Here is a 7,258-nt window from a genome sequence, read left to right as displayed (position 1 = left end):
TGCAGTGCCTTAGACTGCTGTGCCAAGCCCTGAGATGCAGGGCCTTAGACTGCTGTGCCAAGCACTGAGATGCAGTGCCTTAGACTGCTGTGCCAAGCACTGAGATGCAGTGCCTTAGACTGCTGTGCCAAGCACTGAGATGCAGTGCCTTAGACTGCTGTGCCAAGCACTGAGATGCAGTGCCTTAGACTGCTGTGTCAAGCCCTGAAATGCAGTGCCTTAGACTGCTGTGCCAAGCACTGAGATGCAGTGCCTTAGACTGCTGTGCCAAGCCCTGAGATGTAGTGCCTTAGACTGCTGTGCCAAGCACTAGGATGTAGTGCCTTAGACTGCTGTGCCAAGCACTAGGATGTAGTGCCTTAGACTGCTGTGCCAAGCACTGAGATACAGTGCCTTAGACTGCTGTGCCAAGCACTAGGATGTAGTGCCTTAGACTGCTGTGCCAAGCACTGAGATACAGTGCCTTAGACTGTTGTGCCAAGCACTGAGATGCAGTGCCTTAGACTGCTGTGCCAAGCCCTGAGATGCAGTGCCTTAGACTGCGGTGCCAAGCCCCGAGATGCAGTGCCTTAGACTGCTGTGCCAAGCACTGAGATGCAGTGCCTTAGACTGCTGTGCCAAGCACTGAGATGCAGTGTCTTAGATTGCTGTGCCAAGTAGTGAGATGCAGTGCCTTAGACTGCTGTGCCAAGCACTGAGATGCAGTGCCTTAGACTGCTGTGCCAAGCAGTGAGATGCAGTGCCTTAGACTGCTGTGTCAAGCACTAGGATGTAGTGCCTTAGACTGCTGTGCCAAGCAGTGAGATGCAGTGCCTTAGACTGCTGTGCCAAGCACTAGGATGCAGTGCCTTTGACTGCTGTGCCAAGCACTAGGATGTAGTGCCTTAGACTGCTGTGCCAAGCAGTGAGATGCAGTGCCTTAGACTGCTGTGCCAAGCAGTGAGATGCAGTGCCTTAGACTGCTGTGCCAAGCAGTGAGATGCAGTGCCTTAGACTGCTGTGCCAAGCACTGAGATGCAGTGCCTTAGACTGCTGTGCCAAGCACTGAGATGCAGTGCCTTAGACTGCTGTGCCAAGCACTGAGATGCAGTGCCTTAGACTGCTGTGCCAAGCACTGAGATGCAGTGCCTTAGACTGCTGTGCCAAGCACTGAGATGCAGTGCCTTAGACTGCTGTGCCAAGCACTGAGATGCAGTGCCTTAGACTGCTGTGCCAAGCACTGAGATGCAGTGCCTTAGACTGCTGCGCCAAGCACTGAGATGCAGTGCCTTAGACTGCTGTGCCAAGCACTGAGATGCAGTGCCTTAGACTGCTGTGCCAAGCACTAGGATGTAGTGCCTTAGACTGCTGTGCCAAGCACTGAGATGCAGTGCCTTAGACTGCTGTGCCAAGCAGTGAGATGCAGTGCCTTAGACTGCTGTGCCAAGCACTGAGATGCAGTGCCTTAGACTTGCTGTGCGTAGTCTGTTTAAGAAACATTTGAGGACCAAGATAGATGTAAGTGGTGTGGTCGAATGTGTTCAAATCAAATATATATATATATTAATTTATTTAACCAGTCAGTTAAGAACAAATTCTTATTTACAACAACGGCCAAACACAGCAATTCAAGCCCTGAGATGCAGTGCCTTAGACTGCTGTGTCAAGCCCTGAGATGCAGTGCCTTAGACTGCTGTGCCAAGCACTGAGATGCAGTGCCTTAGACTGCTGTGCCAAGCAGTGAGATGCAGTACCTTAGACTGCTGTGTCAAGCACTGAGATGCAGTGCCTTAGACTGCTGTGTCAAGCACTGAGATGCAGTGCCTTTGACTGCTGTGTCAAGCACTGAGATGCAGTGCCTTAGACTGCTGTGTCAAGCACTGAGATGCAGTGCCTTAGACTGCTGTGTCAAGCACTGAGATGCAGTGCCTTAGACTGCTGTGTCAAGCACTGAGATGCAGTGCCTTAGACTGCTGTGCCAAGCCCTGAGATGCAGGGCCTTAGACTGCTGTGCCAAGCACTGAGATGCAGTGCCTTAAGACTGCTGTGCCAAGCACTGAGATGCAGTGCCTTAGACTGCTGTGCCAAGCACTGAGATGCAGTGCCTTAGACTGCTGTGCCAAGCACTGAGATGCAGTGCCTTAGACTGCTGTGCCAAGCACTGAGATGCAGTGCCTTAGACTGCTGTGTCAAGCCCTGAAATGCAGTGCCTTAGACTGCTGTGCCAAGCACTGAGATGCAGTGCCTTAGACTGCTGTGTCAAGCCCTGAGATGCAGTGCCTTAGACTGCTGTGCCAAGCCCTGAGATGTAGTGCCTTAGACTGCTGTGCCAAGCACTAGGATGTAGTGCCTTAGACTGCTGTGCCAAGCACTAGGATGTAGTGCCTTAGACTGCTGTGCCAAGCACTGAGATACAGTGCCTTAGACTGTTGTGCCAAGCACTGAGATGCAGTGCCTTAGACTGCTGTGCCAAGCCCTGAGATGCAGTGCCTTAGAGTGCGGTGCCAAGCCCCGAGATGCAGTGCCTTAGACTGCTGTGCCAAGCACTGAGATACAGTGCCTTAGACTGTTGTGCCAAGCACTGAGATGCAGTGCCTTAGACTGCTGTGCCAAGCCCTGAGATGCAGTGCCTTAGAGTGCGGTGCCAAGCACTGAGATGCAGTGCCTTAGACTGCTGTGCCAAGCACTGAGATGCAGTGTCTTAGATTGCTGTGCCAAGTAGTGAGATGCAGTGCCTTAGACTGCTGTGCCAAGCACTGAGATGCAGTGCCTTAGACTGCTGTGCCAAGCCCTGAGATGCAGTGCCTTAGACTGCTGTGTCAAGCACTAGGATGTAGTGCCTTAGACTGCTGTGCCAAGCAGTGAGATGCAGTGCCTTAGACTGCTGTGCCAAGCACTAGGATGCAGTGCCTTAGACTGCTGTGCCAAGCACTAGGATGTAGTGCCTTAGACTGCTGTGCCAAGCAGTGAGATGCAGTGCCTTAGACTGCTGTGCCAAGCAGTGAGATGCAGTGCCTTAGACTGCTGTGCCAAGCACTGAGATGCAGTGCCTTAGACTGCTGTGCCAAGCACTGAGATGCAGTGCCTTAGACTGCTGTGCCAAGCACTGAGATGCAGTGCCTTAGACTGCTGTGCCAAGCACTGAGATGCAGTGCCTTAGACTGCTGTGCCAAGCACTGAGATGCAGTGCCTTAGACTGCTGTGCCAAGCACTGAGATGCAGTGCCTTAGACTGCTGTGCCAAGCACTGAGATGCAGTGCCTTAGACTGCTGTGCCAAGCACTGAGATGCAGTGCCTTAGACTGCTGTGCCAAGCACTGAGATGCAGTGCCTTAGACTGCTGTGCCAAGCACTGAGATGCAGTGCCTTAGACTGCTGTGCCAAGCACTGAGATGCAGTGCCTTAGACTGCTGTGCCAAGCACTAGGATGTAGTGCCTTAGACTGCTGTGCCAAGCACTGAGATGCAGTGCCTTAGACTGCTGTGCCAAGCAGTGAGATGCAGTGCCTTAGACTGCTGTGCCAAGCACTGAGATGCAGTGCCTTAGACTGCTGTGCCAAGCAGTGAGATGCAGTGCCTTAGACTGCTGTGCCAAGCACTGAGATGCAGTGCCTTAGACTGCTGTGCCAAGCACTGAGATGCAGTGCCTTAGACTGCTGTGCCAAGCAGTGAGATGCAGTGCCTTAGACTGCTGTGCCAAGCAGTGAGATGCAGTGCCTTAGACTGCTGTGCCACTCGGGTGCCCGAGTGCAATGTTGCCAACATTCCAAATGTGTATTTTGTTAAAGGGGAAAACTGCAATTGCTGCACACATTTTTTGACATGATATGTACCCATTCCTTCTTGAAGAATATAACTTAAAAATGCCTACAGAGCTTAGTTGAACTGTAGTAACCCATCAGAACCAAAAATATAAGCTTGTTTTACTCCAATGTTTGTAAACAAAGTAAATGTAGACAAACACTGTATAGCCTCAAAACATGGATAAAACTATAATGTTGATATCATGGATGCTTGAATGATCAGTCCTTGTATCCATAGCTCTGTCTATGGACGCAAGGAGAGGGGTTACATTTCTCCAGCCCCATCCTTCACATTTATACAGAAACAGGTTGGGAATATGTTTTGTTATTGTTACAACTGCAGATTTCCTCTTTATTGATTTTTTATTTCACCTTTATTTAACTAGGCAAGCCAGTTAAGAACAAATGGTTATTCACAATAACGGCCTACCCAACCAAACCCTGACGACGCTGGGCCAATTGTGTGCCACCCTATGGGACTCCCAATCACGGCCGGATGTAATTGCATTAATGTGCTTTGAGTTTATCCTGTTTGAAACAAGAAAACCTATATGTAGCCTGAATCGCTTAATAAACTTAGCTTGTCTTTTTATAGCTGACTCCTGACTGTTTCCCAAACAGGCCTAGAAAGCCTTATATAAAAAAATGATCAAATATGAATATACTTTAGTAATATAAGCATATTTCAATACTTATATTTCAAAGCATTTATCAAATAAGACAGGATAAAATACTAGCCAATACAAATAATCAAATATATATATAACTAAGGGACAGTAGACAACAAATCATTGAGATTTGTCTGACATTAATTTCAAGAGGGTTAGGCTTGTGTTGTGTCGCTTGACGTTCCTGCAGGCCCACTTCCTAAATTTAGCAGCAAAACCAGTGGCAAATATTGAGCTATAAATAAAATCAGCTCATATAAATCACCTCGTTGTGAATGGAATTATTCCTCTCATTCACATTCTTCACATTCAGATTCACACAGAAGTGTGTTATGTCATTTTATTGTTGCTTTGGTTTCTGCTGGTATGAATAGTAATCATTAACACCTCTCCACTCCCTCCCTGCTGAATGTCCATCAACACGAAACATCTATCCTGTCCTCCTCAGGCATGAGTCCCTGTTCATGTGCATATCATTATGAATAGTATGATCACAATAAAAATAGAATCATCTTTCAACAGGCACAATCCCGCAAGTGCTGTCACATCCACAGGCATCAATCACTCACATTTTTCCTTCACATTTGTAGAGCTCTTTTTACAAATACACATGGTAGTCAGACAGTAATGTCCAGAGATCACGTTTCTCAGTTCCTAACCCCATAACCCTAACCCAACAGGATACCTCTGAGCCTGGGACATTGTGTGTCTGGGACATGTGCATGTCTGCTGTGGGTCGCTGTGTAAATTGCCCTCAATAACACTACTGTAGCATATAGCATCCACACAGAGGTAACCTCCAGCATATTTTACAGAGATGTACAGTATAGCGTCAGAACCCAGCTGAACCATGATAATGCATGGAGGTCAACAGATCAGAGGACCATTATAAGAGCTGCTATACATGTGGGTCACAACTCCTCCTTTTATCCACTATCTACACTGAAACCAAATATAAACTCAACATGTAAAGTGTTGGTCCCATGTTACATGAGCTGAAATAAAAGATCCCAAAAGCTTATTTATCTCACATTTTGTGAACAATTTTGTTTACATCCCTGTTAGTGAGCATATATCCTTTGCCAAGATAACCCATCCACCTGACAGGTGTGGCATATCAAGAAGCTGATTAAACAGCATGATCATTACACAGATGCACCTGGTGCTGGAGGACAATAAAAGGACACTCTAAAATGTGCCGTTTTGTCACACAACACAATGCCACAGCTGTGTCAAGTTGAGGGTGTGTGCAATAGTCATGCTGACTGCAGGAATGTCCACCAGAGCTGTTTAAGAAAATTGAAAGCTGAAAATGTCCCAGTTATTCCATTGCCTGCATACACACCAGACATGTCACCCATTGAGCATGTTTGGGATGCTCAGGATTGACATGTACAACAGCGTGTTCCAGTTCCCGCCAATATCCAGCAACTTTGCAATCAACAGCCTGATCAACTCTATGTGAAGAAGATGGGTTATGCTGCATGAGACACTGACTGGTTTTCTGATCCACACCCCTACTGTCACGGTTTTCATGTGGTGAAGGAAAGTCGGACCAAACTGCAGCGTGTATATTGCGATCCATGTTTAATCACACAACGTAACACGAATCCGTAACACAAACTCTACAAAACAATAAACGTAGTGAAAACCAAAACAGCCTTAACTGGTGCAAACTAACACAGACTAAGGACATCAAGACACTCAGGACAATCACTCACGACAAACTCAAAGAATATGGCTGCCTAAATATGGTTCCCAATCAGAGACAACGATAAGCACCTGCCACTGATTGAGAACCACTCCAGACAGCCATAGACTTTGCTAGATAACCCCACTAGCTACAATCCCAAATACATACACACCAAAATCCCAAGACAAAACACACCACAATACAAAAACTCCATGCCACACCCTGACCTGACCCAATACAAGAAGAAAAACACAAAATACTTAGACCAGGGCGTGACACCTACCTTTTTTTTAAGGTATCTGTGACAAACAGTTGCATATCTGTATTTCCAGTTTCCATATTTTAACGCCTAAGGAATTTATTTAAATTGACTGATTTCCTTATATGAACTGTAACTCAGTAAAATGTTTGAAATAGTTGAATGTGGCATTTATATTTTTTCCACAAATACTACTGGAGTCACAGACAACAAAACTCTCTCTCTCTCTCTCTCTCTCTCTCTCTCTCTCTCTCTCTCTCTCTCTCTCTCTCTCTTTGTCTCTCTCTCTCTCTCTCTCTCTCTTTGTCTCTCTCTCTTCTCTCTCTCTCTCTTCGTCTCTCTCTTCGTCTCTCTCTCTTCTCTCTCTCTCTCTCTCTCTCTCTCTCTCTCTCTCTCTCTCTCTCTCTCTCTCTCTCTCTCTCTCTCTCTGTCTCTCCCTCTCCCCCTATGCTCTGTCAGGATTGCTGGGGACACTTGAGAGGGTGTGGGTCCCGCACTGATCAGACAGGCACATAGGAAAACACACAAATATGCTTTGGTGTTTCAAAGAAATATAGTTTATGCTTGAGTTCCAATGTAAAATCCTTATTAGTGTTTCTTGAAAGGTGGGTCGGGGTAGTGATGGTATGTTGCTCTTGGGTCATGCTCTAAGATTGGATTGTGTTAGGGAGATTTTATTTTACATTACTTGATGGATCTTATGATAGTTAAAACAAGTAGGACACAATATATAACAAATGCTAACCATTACTTTTAATGCAAAATGGATTAAGTGCAAACATAAAGTAGTTCTTATTCTGCCACTAGCAAGAATTGCAGAAGGACAGGGGACAGATGAACCTGTTATACAGGTACCAC

This window comes from Oncorhynchus keta, chromosome 34, assembly GCF_023373465.1.
Source record: "Oncorhynchus keta strain PuntledgeMale-10-30-2019 chromosome 34, Oket_V2, whole genome shotgun sequence".
Lineage (NCBI taxonomy): Eukaryota > Metazoa > Chordata > Actinopteri > Salmoniformes > Salmonidae > Oncorhynchus > Oncorhynchus keta.
The sequence above is the reverse complement of the archived record's forward strand: the minus strand, read 5'-3'. Positions refer to the sequence as shown.